The sequence below is a fragment of the Diadema antillarum genome, unplaced genomic scaffold (assembly GCF_040938485.1).
Source record: "Diadema antillarum isolate AM-2024a unplaced genomic scaffold, OU_Dant_1.0 seq00002252_RagTag, whole genome shotgun sequence".
Taxonomy (NCBI): domain Eukaryota; kingdom Metazoa; phylum Echinodermata; class Echinoidea; order Diadematoida; family Diadematidae; genus Diadema; species Diadema antillarum.
Genome location: NW_027272881.1, coordinates 88,609 through 110,390, shown reverse-complemented (window position 1 = coordinate 110,390; position 21,782 = coordinate 88,609).

Genomic DNA, 21,782 nt, shown 5'->3' with positions numbered 1-21,782 from the left:
ATCGTTTGTAATAATCGTTTAAAACATTTGTTTTGTTTTCCACTCGTAATTTACCGTTGTGATGCAAATCGTAGGAGACTCAATCGATTTTGATGCATTTGCTGTAATTGGCATACCATTGCTATCTCCGATCTATAACGATGAGTTTTGAAAGGTATGATTATGCATCAAAAGACTATTGTCAGAAAACAACATCACAAACATTGCTAGGTTCGTGTAGGTGTCTGCACGATCTTGTTCATCCAACTTAATGCACCAGTGGAGGTCAAGGAATGAAATAGCTCAAAGCAAGACAGTCATTTTGACGGGGAAAGGGTTTTCACCTTCCAAAACGCCAATGATCGAATTGATCCAGCTTCGAGTTATTCGTTTATTGCCCTAATATATATATATATATATATATATATATATATATATATATATATATATACATATATCACATATATACAAGCATTTAAACAAATGTACTTATATACTGTATATATTACGTATGTGTGTCTGTGTGTGTCTGCATGTGTGTATCTGTGAATAAATGACGAAAGAAAAGAAAAAGAATGAGGGAAAGACATTTTATTTGAGTCGAAAGTCTCTGTGTACAAAACAACACTCTATAGCAGATGTTCGACAGGTTTTATTTTGTTTTTGTTTGTTTGTTTGTTTTTTATACAGTGAAAGCTGTTCAATCTGTACTTTCGATGATTGTTATCAGGTATAAAAACCGAGACCTGCAATCCACGTGAGCCGTGAAACCCCAGGAGTGGAACATCTGAGGGCGATGATGCCCGAAGATTGACTCTTTACCAACTTGTACTCGTCCTGGTCATTCACACGCGTGTTACACATCTGATAACCTTTCGCTTTAAGATCTTCTTCCTTCATTTACGGATTTTAATCGCCTCAGTTTGTTGTTGTTTTTATCCTCGCTGTTGCACTTGTTGTTATTGTTCTGTTTGATAATCACCTTCTTTTCATGAGCTACTTCGAGGTCTTTGATTCTATTGATGTATAAACCCATTAACATGCATTTGAATTATTGACATGCATTTTTTTTTCACTGGACAGAAATCCATAAAAAGACCACATCCACCTAATTGGTTGCATTATCGGTCTCATCCACCCGGCCCATCACCTTTGATAAAGGTCCCAGGATGATTTCATCACTTTAAGGTCCCAGGACGATTTCATCACTTTCATCAGGTAATCTGCTCCAGCTATACCACTTATTTCTACGGAACTCTCCTAGGGCATGTGCAACTTCTGCATCTGATAATTAACAGTCACAATTATGTGATGCATTCATCAATTTCTTATAAGGAAAAAAAATTGAGAGAGAAGGGGGGGGGGGGTAAAAATCTTCAAATGATACCATTTCTTGTTTATGCTACCTCTACAGAGACTTGAATGTTCTTGAATGTTAACGCCTCGAAGCCATGTGAATACATCAATCTATCTATATCTATTTTCGCTAACTTCTTTTTTTTTTCTTCTCGCTGAATAATTCAACACTGATAGTTCTTGAGAAACTTAATGATTGTATCCTGGCCAAATGCTTGGTATGCCATGGGGGAACATTTTGCAAAGGGCAAGGCACAGTCAGAGGAAGGTATCTGGGAGAGATGAAGAGCACGAGACACCAAAGACAAAAGACAATTAAGATGGGCAGATTGACGGGTGAAGCGGTAATAGACAGGTATATGTATCTCTCTCCTTCTCTCTCTCTCCTTCTCTGTGTGTTTGCGTGTGTGTGTTTTATCTTCACAGAGAGAGAGAGAAAGAGAAAGAGCCACACATAAATGAACACACATTGTATATGTGTATATGTATTATATATATATATATATATATATATATATATATATATATATATATATACATATATGTTTATACCAAGAAGGTTTTTATTCGCAAAATGGCATCAATAGTGGCTCCGGGCCACTCGGCCACCAGTAATGTCGAAATTTGTATGTATATATATGAAGAGCCTGCTTCCAAAAGGCGCTAAATCCATCATTTTTCAATTGAATTAGGGTCTTTTTGTTGCAAGCTCTTCATATATATATTTATTTATCTATCTATTTATTTAGCATAGAGACTGTGTGTGAGTCCATGCATAATCAGATGAACGAATAAGTGATGAAATAAAGTCATTTCCTCTGTAATAGAAATTGCATACTCATCGTTCAGTCACAAGCAATCAAATCACATGAAATAGTAAAAATTATTCTACGGCTAAATTGAACATTGTTTAAAAAGGATCAGCGAATACGTATAGTTTAATGATGGAATATCAGAAGGAGAGTCGTAAAAATGCAAACACGTTTAAAACAACCAGAGCTAAGACATCAAAAACTTATTTGAACATTGTCAATGATTGTCTTGATGTTATCCCATAAAAGAAGTCGACAGCATGCTCGGCACGCGGGAATGCAAAGAATAGAAAATGCAATGGTTTCTCTTGTCTCTAAAAAGAAACCCCAGCTCAGTTTACAAAGTACACAAATTTGTTCAAACTTTAAAAAGTTTTGCAGCCCCCCTGCAACGAAACAAGATCATAGATACAGATAACTGAACTTCAGCGAGAGTCGCCGCTTGCCTTGTCTCGGCTGTGATGTCATCCGCGGCATCACACTGTGCTCGGAAATTCCAGAACGTCCGTGTTTGTCCTTCGTGTGACCGCAGAAAGGGGAGGGGGAGAAGAAGGGAGAGCAACGAATAAAAGAAAAATGATAATTTCCGAAGACTTCATACCTGTCCGTTGAGATGTAGGGCACCTAGGGAAAAGGGATTTCTTGTTAAGCGTCCAATTAAACGTCTCTTCCTCAACTTAGCCATAATAATATAATTAGCATGCGGTTGCTTCTTTGGGACCTGTAGCGTAGACAAACAGTCACTCTTTTTTTCTTTCTTTCTTTTCTATAGAAAGAAGACAAATTACACAATAATTATAAATAACATTAACATAAATCATCAGGGTTCATCCATGAAATTCCTTTTCCATTTATTACTATTATTACCTTTTACCATTTATACAAGAATTTTTTTTTCCTGAAATTGACTGATTCGAAAGAACAGAAGTACTTCTTTCGGATCTGAAGAATTGACAAATTTTCCAGGATAAAGGGGGCTGGAGTGGAAGAAAGTGGTATTATGTCGCAATCTGGACAACCGATTACAATATCGACATATGATAATCTTCTGGTTACATTCTCATAATTTATAAAATATATCGTAATGGAATCGGATTGACGCAACAAAATAAGGTAAGACAAACTGCAGATGATTATAAAGTGTTACAATATATTCGCTCTCAGACTACTACAGTGTTTAACGAAATGTTTTCTGAGATGGTTAGGATAGAAACTTCAACCATCAAACAGTCATAGTCACAACTATTGTAAGTTATAATCATGTTAAGTCTCTTAAAAATGAAGTCATATCGTTCGTTTCCATGGATACGTCTAAATGCGATTGTATGGTGCTGATTTTAACAGGATGATGGCGTAAGAGCAATAAAGAATTTCGCCGACAATAGCTAAAATTATTTCATCTTAAAGCAGTTTAATCTTCAAAGATATTGTCCCCATTCTGGTTCTAAATGCCATTAAACAAGTTTAATTCGGTATGCTATAGCAATTGTATTCTTATTCAAGCTTTTTTTCATTATGTTGTCATCCCAATTTCATAATGCGTTATTGAACATACGCACACGTACGCACCCATAAATCAGGTCAAATGTTCACAGTGGTTAAACTATAAATATACAAATAAGGAATCTGATGACAAAGTGACGATGCTCTCATGGCGGCAGGTTTTCCCCCGGCTTCTGTCGTTAAGTGTGTCATCACTAATGGCAGCAGAACGACAATACGAAGCCACTGTTATTGTTTGGCGGCGGATCTGAGGGAGTTAACATTGTCACGAAGGCTGGTCTAACGGCAACCTTTATTATACTCCCACACGGTCGTGCCGAACTCACTCATTCATTCAGATTTGGCGCGTAGTAATCTGTGGGCTGGACCTCAAATTCGACTTCCGATCTATCAGCCGCCGACTAATGGCATATTCCGTCGGTCTCAAGCTAAGGTACAGTGGCCAGTTGAAGAAGCCACAATATCAACGGTAATCCTTTGGAATTAAACTGGATTACTCGGTGAATTAAGACCGACCTAGAATCTTTGAAGACGCTTCCACTTTGTGCTGCCGAAGAATGTTTATGATCACACACAGTCTCATATGAAGACATTCAGCAGGTACTTTGTTCGCATCTCCGGTCGAGAGTGGAGAGGATGAATTATGAAGACTTTCAGCCAAATTATGACGACTTTTAGACCCACGTGCGCTCTAGAAACAGTACTTCCAAAGCAATCAATTGGATATCCTCTGTGGATCTGTATGTAAACCAAAAGGCCGAACGCCAGGCTTAATTATTTCTCTCTGACAGCTAATTTAGGTATCCCCAGATGGGTTTCATTCTTTTTTAGCATCATAATTAAGCTGTTATCATAACATAGGCATCAAAGGATTAGACTTGCTGATTGAATTGACGGACGCCTTTATTGATTCTTGCACAGTGAAAATAGCGACTCCTTCTACCTCCTAATTTCATCTTGACTTAGATGGAGTTCTTCAGAGTAACAATGTATGCTTAAAAAACACAAAAATATATCAACTATTAAGAGGTCTCAAAAGAATATTTGAATCTAAAGTTGATGGCGAAATTAATTGCTTGAGATGTCACCTTTTTGTTTCGCTTTAACTTTGAGGAAATGGAATGCTGAGAAAGCGAGAAAGAATAGGACTAAAAAGGCAAATTGAGAGACCATGCAGTCTGAGGTGTTACATTCAAAGTTTACACATACTTATCTTGAATGGATATCTTTGAAAATTTAAAAGTTTAATTTTAGGATTCAATTTTACAATGATGATTTCGAAGTTGTTGTTTCTGATGATTGACGCTGTGATACAACTATGATACAACTTATGTGAATATTAACGAGAGAAATGTTAAGAAAAAAAAACGAGATTATGGTTCAATAATGAGTTGTACTATATGTTGACATTGAGACAATGAAATAGTCCATGGAGGGCTAAAAATTTTGGGGAAAAAACTAATGAGAATAACGAAGAAAACACATTGAGAATTATATTGACAATGACAATTGTAACATAAATGACCTTAGAGTTATAGTGAAAAGTTTCAACTGTGAAAGAGTTTAAAAAGTCAAAAAATCAAAAAATAGACAAAAAGAATTACACAAGAATATTGATGATATATATATTATTCGTGATTACGATAGTAATAATTAGACTGATGATAATGATGGTGATGATAATAACATCGGTAATTATCATTATCCTACTGCCAATGGAAAAATGATATCAATTCAACAACTTTTTATTTCCAGTCAACGAAATATAGCACCATGCCCACAGAAATTGATAAGAGAGGAACGTAACAAAATGTATTATTCAAATAACATTCAGATTACAAACTATAGTGTCACTGTAGTATAACAAAAGTTAGCAAGTAGTCATACAAATATATATATGTATATATATATATATATATATATATATATATATTTGTATGAAACAAACTGTAGTGTCACTGTAGTATAACAAAAGTTATCAAGTAGTGTGTATATATATACTAGGTAAGCAACTATGTAGGCATAATATAAGAGTGATGTGCGTGCCATGCGGATAGATGTGAATGCACAGAGAATGCATATGAGCACAATTTTGTGTCGTACAATCTTCTCCTTTATAGTCGTGCATAGTACGTCATCACATTGATAACATTTGAAAGCCAGGTGCGCCCCATTCAAATAACATTAAGATTACAAACTATAGTGTCACTGTAGTATAAAAAAAGTTATCAAGTTGTCATACAAATATATTTATATGTATATATTGGTATGAAACAAACTATAGTGTCACTGTAGTATAACAAAAGTTATCAAGTAGATATATATATATATATATATATATATATATATATATATTAGGTAAGCAACTATGTAAGCATAATAAGAGTGATGTGCGTGCCATGCGGATATATGTGAATACACAGAGAATGCATATGAGCACAATTTTGTGTCGTTCCTTTATAGTCGTGCATAGTACGTCATCAAATTGATAACATTTGAAAGCCAGTTGCGCCCCATTTCTCGGCTGCAGTGAGCTGGCCTCGTGGGGGTAACGATCAAGGTTAACCTTATCGGCGTTCCATACAATTTCATGATTTCATGACCTCATTTCATTTTGTTTTCTTTACCTTTTTCTCTTTTTTTTAACTTTCACCTAAGAGCTGAGGAGGCATGCCGGTTAGAGGAAAGAAAAAGGAGAGTGAAAGTCCAGAGTCATAATTTGTAACGTTCACTCCCCAAGTTCAATGCCCGGGCACTTGCAGGGGTGATTTCCCTGCTCATTCGCTTTTGAGTGTTTACCATCGAACTTCTCTCCTCCCCTACCCCTCTTTCATGCCCCCTCCCCCTTCACTCTCACTCTCTCTTTCTCCATCCCTCTCCTCTCTTTCCACTTCTTTCTTTCCCTCCTACAGTTATTTATATCTCTCTCCTGTCCTCTCTTTTCTCATCATTTCTTCTTTGATTGATTGATTTGTTTCCTTATTTCAGGAAGGAATTTATTCCTGCACTTTCGGTAAATAATACAGTAACTGATATTCTACAACATGATTTTTACAACGTAAAGTTCATTAACCATATTAAATGCAGAAGGAGATGACAAACTACATGACAAACAAACTCAAAACAAAGGTTCCATTAAATATCTGCATGCTAAGCCAAACATAAAATAATTCTACCCCAAAACATAACCCTGTAACACTATAACCCTGATCCTCACATCAAACTAAACAATAAACCTAAAACCCTATCACAACCTTAACCCTAAGTCCATGGAGAAAATAACACCAGAACAATTGTCACAGGAGCAAATGTCGTATCACGGAAAAAAAGATGATATATATATATATATATATATATATATATATTATATATATATATATAATATAATATAATATAATATAGACTTAAGTTGATCTCGCATGGAGAGGGAGCATAGATATGGGCAATAACAGCTACAGAAAGCGCAAATAACCGCTTTCTTTCTTTCTTTCTTTCTTTCTTTCTTTCTTTCTTTCTTGCTTGCTTGCTTTCTTTCTTTCTTCGTTCTCTCCCTCACGTCCCCCCCCCCCCACACACACACAACTCTTTCTCTGTCGCTTTCTCTCTCACTCATCAGTGTGTTCACATTACTCACAGGGTCGTGCTGTCGCTGTACAGTAAAGGAACAGTGGTCCGATGATGGCGACGAAGGTTAGGGACAGATTGTGGTGATGGAAGTTCGATGACTCGGACGAGGCGGCAGAAGAGTAATGCCACGTTGTATATAGGCGGGAAGTAAACAGTCTATGATATACCCACAAACAGTAAATTATCATGCATCTTGGCTTTATACCAACTTACACTGTTATTATACTATATTTCGATATATCCTTTAGAATATGTATATTGCTTTTTTTGGCATGGTATGTTTTGTACACGTATACTGTTTGTTGAAAATTACATTAACTAAATTCAATTCAACTTCAATCTTTATTTCATTTTTCGACAAGAACATATAAACATCACTTTTTTGGTAACAGAAAATAAGGTGCGTTGGCAGTCTGCATGTGCTTAATTTGACGAATGATCAGTTTACTCAGTAGGAATACGATGATGAAATGATGTGTGCTTCAGTGCATATCGTTATAATAGAGGGCTTCAAATATGTAGGGATCTATTTCCAAACGATTTCCCAAATCAGCGTAGACATACCCTCATTGTACACTCAAATGTTCTATACATTTTTTATTTAAAGCAAAATATATACCCTGAGAACAGAAAGCTTTCAAAACGGGTTTTTAGACGCAGTAATAACCAATGAATTCTTGACGGATTTCAGGTGTTGAAATGTCTTGAATATTATCAAGGTAAATTGACCCACGTTTCTGGGCTCCGAAATGAAACATCTTTAAACATGAACACACTTATTACATGCTACCCTTTCACTGTCACTGTTCATTAAATTTTAGGCAGCATTCTCTCATACGAGCATGTGTGAATTAAAAATATATTTCCCTATCCAGTCTCAGGTGCTAGACGCTAAGATCGTCTAGCTGTATGGTTTTATTACAGAAGCTTTAGTTTTCGACACAAGCTGGCAGTTAGGAGCAATAAACGTTTTAGATCCAGCTGAATTTCATTAGACGCTATTTCCTTGGTCTGGCGAGTGCAGTAGCGCTATTCGAGATGTCAGACACAAATGTGACACCCTCGTCTATAAATGGGACTGTGGGGAGCATTAACTAACAAAACGGTGGCGTGTGCAATAATCCAAGTGTGTGCTTTAGTGTGCGTATGGTGTGTGCAGGGGAAGATGGTCAAGGTAGCTGTGTCATTGTCTCTCTAGAGAGCTCCCATCATGCAAAGCAAATTCAAACTGAGACCGTGCATATGACAATTAATTTTTATTATCACGACCTATCTTTAGATATAGGCCTACTCTTTCCATTTTCCGCTTTAGAAACACACACACACATACACACACACACACACACACACACACACACACACACACACACACACACTCACACACACTCACACACACATACATACACAAAGGGCGCCTTTAACGTGGAAGGCCTGCGCATTACCTTTTGTCGTTATTTTCATTATAATCTGACGTCATCTTATGAACAAGTTTGCTGTTATACTGATAACTTTTTCATAGTCGCATAATCATTTGTACAGATTCTAGTTGCTATGCGATATATGTATATTATTAATTATATGTATATATATATATATACATATATATATATATTTCTCAGTGTGTGACTTATATTTTTGACTTGCTTTAGAGCTTTATTCAATGATACATTTACTCGTATTCCATAAAATGTAATCTCTCAAAATACCATATCCTTTTGATATAATTTGTTTTTCAATTGCAGAGGATTAAACTTCAAATTTCATGGTAGCATGTAAGCAAATATACGGTACAGTCAACAATGAAGGATGAAAACGAATAAGTTGGAAATGAGGAGATAATCAAATGGGAGAGAGACAGACGGATGGGGAAATTGACATTAGACCTATTTGCAGAAATGCATACAAAAAACAAAACAACCAAAGCAGACAACCTGCGAACTAATACACCTATACATGTCAGACGTTATCAAGGGAAAGTGGCAGACGCAATGATAATGTGCGCGCACACCATTACGATATTCCGATTTGAAAGAATATGATAAACTGCAGCGCATGCGTTGTAGAAATGTCGTCTGACACCTCTAACTTCCTTGTTTGTCTTTCTTTTCATGATTTGCAACCAGAGAGACTCTAATTAGTACACTATCACCTTGGTTTGTTCGTAGACAAATAAAGGAACACTTTTGTAATCTGATTTGTGAATGTTACACACCACTTGTTTTCATCAATACAACATATATACCTTATGTTAAAAAAATACAATCGGACTTTCTGCAATGATAACCTTAAAAGTAGTGAATCAATCAAATGCTGTTTCAGGGTATAAAACGATAGCTTACTACCTACATCCAGCAAAAAACCCTCATTTGATTTGCTTCAGTGGCCACAGCGAAAAGGAGATCTTTGTAAAGCATGTAAGTTGTCCCTTCCTTCAAGTTTTGTATTAAAGGGGACGCGTTGTCCATTGTGTTCACTCCGTACAAATACTAAGTTGTTCATTGTGTTCTTTCAAAAAAAAATTGAAAAAGTTAGGGCTTCTTTCTTTTCATTTTCAACTAAAGAAAGAAAAATGAATTACATTACAAAGGATCCAGATATCTGAGTTTTTTCCAACAGACTGATGTCTGCTTTTCTTTTTGCTGTTTTTTCTTTTCATTTAAGTCTCCTTTCTCAACAAGATGATCATGACAGCAATATTTCCACTCATACAATTTTTTATGTTCACATGTATAATGTTATGCAAAAAATTTGAATTCATTTGTGGGTTATCCTGTCAGTTGTGAATATAATATTTTTTCATGTCGATGCCAAACTTGGGAGAAATTGACCCATGACACGCATTACGAAGATCCACATTCCTCTATGACCACTGAACCAAAATGAATGGACTTTTCTGTAAGATGTAGGTCACAAGAGTAGTTTCATACCCTGAAATAACATTTTTGGTTGTTTGATTTATTTTGAAAGTTAATGCGAAAAGTCCGATTGTATTTCTTGGGACAAAGTATAATAGGGATTATATAAATATGTATACCTACCTACATACATATAACATATATAGTTATCATATATATGTATATATTATACATAATGCATTTGTGTGTTGACAATTATATGTAGATGGAGATAAGATATGTCTGCATTGGTGGGAAAGCTTGGGACTGAGAGAGAGAGAGGGAGAGAAAGAGAGAGAGAGGGAGAGCGGGAAGAATCAATATGTTCTTTACATTCTACAAAACAGGTCGTCACCCTTTCTTCAAATGAAAAACTTCCTACCCGCTGGCAAGAAATGGGATCTGAATGGCGGCTCACGAATATAACTTTTTCAGCGAAGTGTTCGATCTTCTCAGACGGATTTCTGCCGATGAATTCGCATGGCATAAAGTGCGCCTTCCAGCTTTCAAGACGATTTGAATAACAACTTACGTACATCCGCGTGGAATAGTTGCCCTGGGCACCACCGATTTGAAATACACACACACACACACACACACACACACACACACACACAGAGACAGACAGACACACACACACAACACTAGCCTCCTTTGCAGTCGTTTGCACTTTCAAATTGAATTGAATTGAATTGAATTTATTTATTTAACCACGGTAAAAAGCCTGCTATCAGCTATTTAAGCTGTTTTTCAGCAAGGCCGTGAAATGATAACAAAACATAGAAATCATACAATGAAGAGAATGCACATAAAAAACACAAAATAATCATTACAAACGAACGCCAGAAAAAAAATGAAAAAAAAGTCACAGAGTATACATTGTGTAAGTACGAAAAAAAAGGAAAAATCGAACATTCAATTCATTCAATTCAGTGTACAAAATATGAATTCTTGTTTGTGCATGCTATAAGAATCTCATTTACGTAAAAAAAAATTATATATATATATATATATATATATATATATACACAATACAGTTTAAGAGACATCGTAGGAAATTATATGAACCTGCGAAAACGGTCTTCCAAACTGTCTGATGTACAATGATCCTGGTTTTTATCCTTGTCTTTTAATATCGCGACATGGGTTTTGTGCGTCTTTCATTTCTTTATATCTTCTTTCTTTCTCTTTTCTAGCATTCTCTAAAGTATAATATTCTAGAGAAAGGCCATTACCAGTTCATAAACGATGTAAGACTGAAATACGAATCTCTCTGGCAATGGTCATAACAAAAACAAACAAACAAACCAAAACAAAACGAAATAAAAAACACTTTATCTAACTTCATGAGGCAACCAGAAACGCAGGCCTAAATGCTTTATACAGACGAAGAGGTATCACAGGTAAGAGAGGTAAACATGATAAAAGAGAAGAGTTAAAGTATAACCCTGTGACACGGGATAACCTCACACACGTGATGATAGACTTCTGGTTTTCCAGCGAGGGTGTTGCCTGCCCATTTCATATTTTAGATAAACATACCTTCAATTTAAATCAGGAAAGACTGAGGAGAAAAATCGGTTACGACTGAAGGTAGCAACGTCATCGCCTTGCGATTGTGACGTAAATATTTCCTTTTCACCCCCGCTTGAAGAGTCATTGCGTGGTTCTTTCGATAATCATAATAGTGACGGGGCACTGACTGAACTTTTTCATGTTGATGACATTTCTTCAATTTTTTTTCTCTACTTGAGATATGAATGAACGAATGAATGTGTCCCAAACTCTTACACAGACACACACACACATTCTCGTAAGATGCTCCAAACAGGGATATGATAGTTTGCTCACACACACACTCACCGACACAATAAAAGTAACAGAATATAACAACGATTCACTAGGCTGCTAGGCCTTGTTATTATTGTAGTAACAATCTTAAGTAAATCTGAAGCATCATTACTACCTTCATTGAGGAAATTGATATAGAACTAAATGAATGATGCAACTATTTTAAAGAACATAATATTTATATTTCGTGCAACACGTGGGTGTTATAATCACAGCGTCTATCCTGTTCTATAACTTAGGGAGATATTAACATAGCGGGCGTGGAAGTCATATCTCCCCTATATCCTGGTCAAGATGGACATTGGGGAGGAAAAACACATCTTGTCCAACAATGTGTACGTGCCGGGTAAGATGAGAGCCTGGAATGTTTGGGAAGTTATGAAGTTGAGAAGTTTTGCTAATTTTCTCAAAACAGTTCTTGAACAGTCAATATGAATATGCAAATGAGTGAATCAATGATGTCGGCACATGAAAAATTGCCATACAGTTTGATCATAGAATCTTGAAATGTCCATTTTTTTCCGAACCTGATTATGTTTGTCTCTAATCCTAATGACATCAATGGAATAACGATCAAAGGAAAATTGTGAAGCAATTACATCATCACCATCTCATTTATTTACATATCTTTTCGATAGTTGTTTATGGCAAAAAAAAATAGCAAAACCTCAGGATTTTATAACTTCTTAAATTTTTATCCGATTATCATTACATTTTCACTGTCGTATTTCAAAACAACACCTATTTCTTTTCGTACTAACCTTTAACTGGTCCAAAATTGCTCTTGAAGAACAAATAATTAAGAAAATAGGACGAAAGAAAGAAAACATTGAAAAAGAAAGGGAAATCACCAAAAATTGTCTTTGGTTTACCTGATGGTATATAGGGCAGATCTCTGCATGTCTAATCTACATCATCCCCCAAGTCGCAAGACGATGTAATTGAGTTTAATTGAAACTGCGGAAGCAGTTAATGTCTGCTGGTCGCGGATGAGCTAAGTTTAGACCTCGGTATTATTCTACTCGGGAAATCTCTTGGACGTTGATTCCACATACGAGTACCCTTCAAATTGCATGTTCAGACAGCCAAAATAATTTGATCATGTTTGCAGTTATCATGCCCGGTTTGTACTCCGCGAATCAGAATTTATGAAACCTTGTTAGTTGTTTAACAACGACCGAATATACTGAGTATACCATGTATTGTATTTGGTGAATTTGGTCATAATTCCTTATGTTGGTTGGGCATAATTTTGCAGTGACTCGACATTTGCTCCTGCGACAATTGCCGCGGTCTTCTTTTCTCGAAGGATTTAAAGGGTTTGGGTTAGGGTTGTGAGAGGGTTTTAGGTTTAGTTTCATGTAAGAATGAGGATTTGGGTCAGGGTTATGTTTGTGGGCAGAATTTATGTTTGGCTTCGAGCCCAGATATTTCATTAAAGCAATTGTCGCAGGATCGAACAGTCATGGAATCGATTTTGCTCCGCAGAGATATTGAGTTCAGTAACATTGATTATGATGGTTTAGATCTATTGGCCCTCCAAGCACACAATCTTCTTCTACTCCCCATCATTTTGAGACTGTTTAAAAGTTTGAAATCTTTCCTCCCCCTCACCCCTTCCTTCAACTCATCACCCGGTCCAGTGAGTGGGTCCTACACTTTTTACTTATTTTCATTTTTTAAAGCTTATAACCTGCTCAGACAAGTTTAGAGATGGTACATTATTGAATTACTTTTCTTACAATAAGTTTTTTTTTTCTGAATTCATCTATTCCTCTTATCCCTTTTCTCTCCCTCATCTACCCCCCTCCATCTCTCTTACTGTCTCTTGCATATTTCACTTCTGTCTTATACCTTTCGTCTGCTCAATACACCTGTTCTCGTCTCTACTCCCAAAGCGCGCCCAGACCTCGTTCTTTGGGGACCCCTTTTCGACGCCCTCTCCGAATTATTTGTTTTCTTCATCTCTGTAGCGGACGTCCGCCCGCTTGTTAGATCGCGGATATTGGTCTCTCCGAGGGACCCATTATTATTGAGCGCTCTTTCAGAAATGTCTGAGCGTGACGCCGGTTTACAGGAGACGAAATGCGTCCCCCGGAATATTCAAGTGCGTGGGACTACGTAAATATTTCAGCTTACTCATCGATTACTGATGGCATTGTAGATTGAGTTATTTGTCTTTTCCTTCAAACGATGTTTTCTACAGCGTTCTGCCACGTTAAAACATTTCTAAAATTTCTTCGGTGTTTTAGATGTATCAATTATTCACATTACTTCTCAAAAATACTTGCCCCATGTTCACAAAATATCAGTTGCATTAATTTGTTCATAACGACTGAAATAGAAGAGTTTTTTTGTTTTTTTAATTCTTAATTCAGACTGGGTTACAATGCTAATTAATCAATCGCACACGCTACCAGGGCAGAGGGGATAAGGCTTTAGAGTTCAGAAACAAATAATCCTAAGTTCAATTCCTTTCGGGTGCCAATATCCGCAGACAGATGAACCGTAATGGTTGATATAGACATATGATGCAAAAAAAAAAAAGAGAGAGAGAGAAAAAAAAAATCCGGGTGATGTTTTTTTTCGATATTTTGTGTAATGTTATATCGTCTATATCACTTCAGTCAATTTTCATTACAACATTATTTGTTACTTCAGGGTTCCACAATTATGTTCTCTTTTCAATTTTACTTTGTTTTGATTATGTAACCTTATTCTCTGTTACCAATGAAAGTGAAATGTTTATGTTTTTTTCGAAAAATGAAATAAAATTTGAATTGAATTGAATTGATGCTCGTTATTCTGAAGGTTCGTTATTCCGAAACACTTAAATTCCATTACCTAGATGTTTGTTAATCAAAAATGTAAAAACAGGTTCGTAAATCCGAACATTTATGGCGTTATTCCGAAGGCTCGTTAATCCGAAAATGAAAAGACAGTTTGTCCCAACAAACCTCCGGGAATACGAACCTTATTTTGTTTTCGGGTTAACGAAATTTCGGATTATCGGTTTTTTTGGATTAATGAACTTTCTGATAACGAACCTGATTTCCTTTCTGTATTAAAGAACCTTTGGAATAACGAACCTTATTTCATTTTCGAATTAATGAACTTTCGGAATGACGAACCTAACTTCATTGTCGGATTAATGAACCTTTGAAATGATGGTTAGAAACCAAAAATCTTGGAGGTAATAATGCTGATAAAATATTAAGGTGAACACCAGGGAGGGTAAATGAGCTGTTTTATTTTTGTTAATTTACAGGAGAAGAGGAGTTTTAAGGACAAAGAGTAAATGATAAATCCTACTTCGTTGCTTTGCAAAGATTTGAATGAGATAAAGTACAGTATCCAACAGAAGTGAGTACACCCCACATGAGCACTTGAAAATTCGAATGTAATTCGTCAAGTTGTTGATTTTAAATAAGTCTCACAGAGATTGTAAAAAGGACCTGGCGTGATAGGAATTGAGGCAAAAACTAGTATTCATAACCTTAATTATGAAATATTATGAATATTTCATGAAAATAGTGGCAACAAAAGTGAGTACACCATGTGTAATATTTGCATTGAAATATGATCAAATCTGGAGTTTTATGGTCCCAGCATTTGCCCTAATTTTCCTTAGCATGAAAAACATGTTGATATTACATGGTAGTGACCTTGAATTTGTGTTCCATGCATGTAACTGCTTTTCTGAAACTGGGTTAGCAAGGGAGTCAGTTGCATGTTTGATGATTTCTCCTGACCACACTTGTCACACCAGTAGTAATGCACAGAGGAATACAAGAATTAAAGTGAGTCACACCCTGACTACTCCAAGAAGTCATCAAACAGGAGTAAAACACAGATAAAAGAATGCATAGGGGCATTATAAGGCAGTGCCATGTCATATCAACATGTTTTTTGTGCTAAGGAAAATTATGACCAGTGCTGTTGACCATAAAACTCCAGATGTAACCATGTTTCCATGCAAATATTAAACAGGGTGTACTCACTTTTGTTGCCATTGTTTTCTCAAGTATTCATAATATTTCAAAATTAAGGTTATAAATACTAGTTTTCTGTCTCAAGTCATATCATTCAATGTCATTTTTACAATCTCTGTGAGACTTGTGAGATAAAACAAACAATTTAAAGAATTACATTCAAATTTTTAAGTGTTCACATGGGGTGTACTCACTTTTGTTGTATACTGTAAATGGATTCTATATATAAACAGGTGTGTCTTTGCAACTGATTGACAAATTGCCCTACATCGACGTAAATAAGCACTGAATTGATCAGTGTTTTAGTAGCCATGATAAAAAATCATGGGCGTACATACTCGAGCAGGATTCGAACCCACGACCTCCTGATCACGACGGAAGAACTTCATAAATTTGAATAACAAAAGCAGTACCCGCTGCATGCTATAAGGATTAGAACCAACACTTGCTGTCGGGCGAAAGCTCGGTGGTCTAGTGGAGATGACGCCTGTTCGGTGATCAGGAGGTCGTGGGTTCGAATCCTGCTCGAGTATGTACGCCCATGATTTTTTATCATGGCTACTACTAAAACACTGATCAATTCAGTGCTTATTTACGTCGATGTAGGGCAATTTGTCAATCAGTTGCAATGAAAACATCACGACGGAAGAACTTCATAAATTTGAACAGGTGTGTCTTGTTTACCAACAGATAACTCATGTTACATGCACCTGTTGTTTACAAGCGGTAGAGAAAATCAATGCGTCTTACTCGTAAAAACAAACAAAATACCTGAGTGTACTTTTTTCACAACTCACGTATGGACCTGAATTGATTTTCATTTGTTCTAAAACCAGTCACTACTACTAATGAAAAAGAGTTGTCCGCTTCTCGTGTCATTGTACGTGCTTTGATGTACAATAAATCAGCACCCTATGCCTATTGACCATCGAAACATGATGTTCGCTGCAATATGATTTTTTCCCCTCCTTGTTATGGAACACCTGTCGAGACTAAATACGGAATACGTTTCAATTATCTCATTTAAACAAATTTGCCTTCCGAGAGTTCCAAAGCCTCCACAATACACCTGCTTGACGCTCTGACACCTGTTTGAAAAATCCGACATGTATTGTGTGAATTTCCGCTTCACATGTGTGGACAAGCTGGCAACAGCATGAATAGGCTCCTCCAAAAACTTTGTCGCATATTGTCAAGATTTAAAGGACCTTTGCAATCCAAATGCATGTTAAAGGGATGGTATAGTTTTGGCTGAGGCGGGGATTCAAGTTTTAACTTTTTGCGAGATAATTAGGAACCACTCTTAAGAAATATCAAAGAGCACACAATTCTAAAGGGAAATCTAAGTTTTTGTTTGAGGAAAATCAGTTTTGAAACGGCTGAGATATCCAAAACCAAAGACAAACAAAGTGGTTCTAAAGAAAGATGGGTCCCATCTTTTATTAGGATCTCTTTGCTTCTAGATATCTCATCCATTTCAAAACCGATTTTCATCAAATAAGTTTTCAATTCCTCCGAGAATTGTATGCTCTTTAAGATTTTTTTTTTTGGTATAATTGGTTCCTTATTATCTTGCCAAAAGTTAAAACGTATATTCCCGCCTCAACCAAAACTATACCGTCCTTTTAACTTGTGCTGGTATTTGATACCCCAACATCCCTTATGTAGCAAATGAAAATCTAAACATGTACTGTCATATACCTTTTTACAACTTTGCTACTATTTTTCTTCCGATTACTTGGATACGCCCCCAACTAAATAAAAAAGATTCCAAGCCAAGGTTCTGTCAATGACATAATCTATCAATTTCTACTTGCTAAATTACTGATAAATTAGGCCAGTGATTAACCAAAGACATTGGATGGAAACATTCAAGTTGTGATCAGTCTGGGGGAAGGTGCATTCCAGTGTCTTTTGCTAATCATATTAGTTACATTAACAGTGATTGTCATTGGCAAACTCTTGGTTTGAAAGGTTAGCTGTGGACGTATCCAAGTAATCTGAAGGAAAATAGTAGAAAATCATTGTAAAATATGTGATACATATTTGGGTACTCTTTTGGTCACATGAGTGATGACCAGGGTATAAAAGATAGCCCTAACAAATAAACCAGTTCGTAATTCCACTTTGCGCATTAGCAGAATGGGGTAATTTGTGATAACTCAAACTGGCATGATGGTTTGTGCATTCACTGAGATAATTATGCACGAGTAATGTAATAATTATTCGTGTAATCCTTATAAACGGCATTTGCCAACACATAAACCTGACGACATCAAAAAGTTCATGAAAACCTAGTACTTGTATTTGGCGACCATAAATTAGTTAATAGGCCTACACGTTTATATAATTATTCAATGCACAATGATGAAATGGATCTTTCATTCTGATCACCTGATCTACGCAAGTGCATTCTTTGCTCGAAACTGAACTCCGAAATATTGTTACGTCGAGCAAGCTTAAAGCATTATGACTTTAATGGATTTTATAGTATTGGTTGAGATGAGGACTAAGCTTTTTAAAGGGATGGTACAGTATTGGTGGAGATGAGAATTGGGCTTTTAACTTTTTGCGAGATACCAAGAAAACACTTATGATGTAGTACAGAGCATACGATTTTAAGAGAAAGTCAAAGTTTATTTAATGAAAACCGGGTTTGGAATGACTGAAACATCCATAAACAAAGTAAAACAAAGCGATCGTAATAAAGTGTGGGACCCACACTTTATTAGAATCACTCTTTTTTGGATATCTCAACCATTTCAAAACCAATTTTCATCAAATAAACGTTGAATTCCTCATAGAATTACATGCACTTTCATATTTCAGAAGAGGTTTCTCATTATCACACCAAAAAATGTTAGAAACCTGAAATTAAGTCTCAACCAAAACTATACGATCCCTTTAACTCTTTTCGAGATGCTAAGAAACCACTTATGAAATGTTCCAGGGCATATAACTATGAAGAGGAATTCAGAGTTTATTTGATGAAAATCCGTTTTGAAATGGCTGAGATATTCACAAGTAAAACAAGGCAATTTTAGTCAAAGTGGGCCCCACCTTTTATTAGGATTCCTTTGTTTTGGATATCTCAGCCATTTCAAAACCAATTTTCATCAAATAAGCCTTTAATCACTATTAGAATTACATGCTTCATCACATTTCATAGAAGGTTTCTCATTATCTCACCGAAAAAGTTGGAAAAACGAAGCCCCATCTCAACCGAAGCTATACATCCCTTAAAAAGCGAGTGAAGTGCTCAACTAAAGCTGCGTTTACACCATCTTCCCGGCGGCAACGGCGGCCACGGCAGCCGCATTTGCTGGAAACGTAGTGCGCCGTGGGTAGATGAGACATTCTCCTGTTTTCCTCCCTTCGCGTTCTAGTCTTGTTCGTTCTAACCCTTGCCCCGGTAAACACAAAGCTATCACACGCTGTTCTCACGGCGTCTGGTCAGGCTAGACTATCAATAATTTTCGTTCGCGTCTCGCTACGGACAGCCTCCAAGTTTTGTTATGGCCTATTACGTGCCGCCCCGTTTTGCTACGTTCATTGCGTTTCATCACTGCATAAAAGATTCCTCATTTTTAGCACCGGGACTGTCGTGGCAAATTTTTTGACAGTCTAAAAATCTGACACGGCATCCACGGCAATCACGGCATGTCACGTTTACCTATCCCGTCTTACTGCGTTGTTTCAAGTCCATCCCATTTTGTCCACGGTGGTCTGAAATGGTTCTGCCGTGGTTGCCGGGAACATGGTGTAAACGCAGATTTTAACTGAGAAAAAAAAAGAAATCTAACATGCATTCGCATCGCATTGGTCCTTTAAGACTGGAAATGGTTCTGGCATTCGTTGGCGTCGGTTTGAATGATTGGCATGAAAACAGGTGAAGTGGCTGTCTCGGTAATTAATCAGAGGCAATGCGCGTTGCTCATCGAGGGAAAATAAGAGGTGATGGCGCGTCCCTGTCGTTTGCGCGCCAATCCCCCTGTGATTACTCACGGAATTGAGCGTCGCTGCGGTCGACACTTCCGCTTCCGCTGGGTCGCACTGGGTCACCTGTCACGGCGTGCTGCGATGTCATAATCTGGTACCGATAGCTTTACTTGAAGCGGTCGGCCTTATGTTGTTGAAATGAGAATCGCGATGATTTAAGTCGCTCGTGGTTTGTCCCCACACCAGGAGAGAAAGATAATCATGATATGCCAAGAAATGGTTCTTACATTATAAACTATCTTGTGGAAGTGCCAACGCATCATTATTCTGTCCGCATATCATTCGTTTCTTTTTCTTACACAGAGAAAGATAGCGAGAGAAAGAGAGAAGCCGAGGTTTGATAATATCCGACAACATGTACAGTCTGCAATACACGTGGATAGTTGTAACTTTCCCGCGTATTGCTGCTGTACAGGATATGAAAGCCATGCATTTATGATTGTGAGACAAGTTTGAATGACAGTTGAAGCGAAGCTGTCTTGACAAGCACCCTGCAACATCTCTTACTGTCTTTGCTGGGGGTTAGGGCAGGGGCTAGCTGGAAGACGGAAAGGGGTTGTCCGGATGAGTGGGGTGTTTCCAATAATGGTAATTACGGAACCTGCCGTCGCGACTTTCCCTACATCATCATGGCTGTTGATCGCAAGTGACTGCATAATCTCATGACATTTTTACTGACATAGAGATTATTTAACATTAAATTATTAACAGAGGCGAAAGCGATGCCCACTAAAAGGAAAACACACACCGTACATCCACACAAATGCCTGCGTAATATAACTACCATCTTGGTCACGCCTTAAATTCTGTCAGTGTCTGATGTCATTACAATGTATATATCTGGAATATGTCTCTTGGGTAAAAACTGACATGGATTCAATCACTTCCTGAGAAGTGTAAGCTGTGTTGCCTTTATTTATACACACTCGCACACAAACACGGACAGATAGATAGATACAGATCATAGTTATTAGAAACAGGGGACGTCTGAATTATATTTAATATACTTACAGCTGTTTAATCGCAGCGTTGTCATTATAGTCCTGCATAAACGAATATTGTATTGAATCAGCGAAGACGAACATGATATCGTATACAAGAACAGAATCTCATAGTATCCATATACCCTCAATCTATTCATTTTATATGGAAATGATAGATATATGAGACATGACAACTAATGATTATGATTTCTAGACTTATAATAATTTATGAATAACTATCAGTGTTCATGTCTGATATCTATAGGCCTAATCATGATTCCGATTTTACCGATACGAATCATATTAATATCATGTTCATTTATTGTTTTTATTGGCTATCAATCTTTCTCTTCTGCTGAAATCAGCTTGTATCCTGTGTCGTGATCTACATAGTTTTACAAGAATTTGATGCTTTGTTTTAAAACTTAGAAGGAGAAGAAAAAGGCATCCATCAAGGTGGTCTGGTTTCCCCCCACTTCCTCATCTTCTGAAGACATGACATATCCTTTCTTGGGATGTATCCCCCAACTTTTATCTCTCCCCCCCCCCCCACACACACACCATTTTCATTGGAGAGACTGTCAAGATAGCGTTGACATGCTCTGACCGTATATTCCGTTCAGAAACAGTCCCAGCAATTAGCGCCGTAATCCGCGCTTCCCACAACAGACGAGCCCCGAGATGACATTCACTGGGATAACAACGAGTCCGACAATGGGGGCGCTTCCTGACAGACGAAAGTGACAATGACTGAGAACGGCGTTTCCGTGCGTCATGACCATGTCC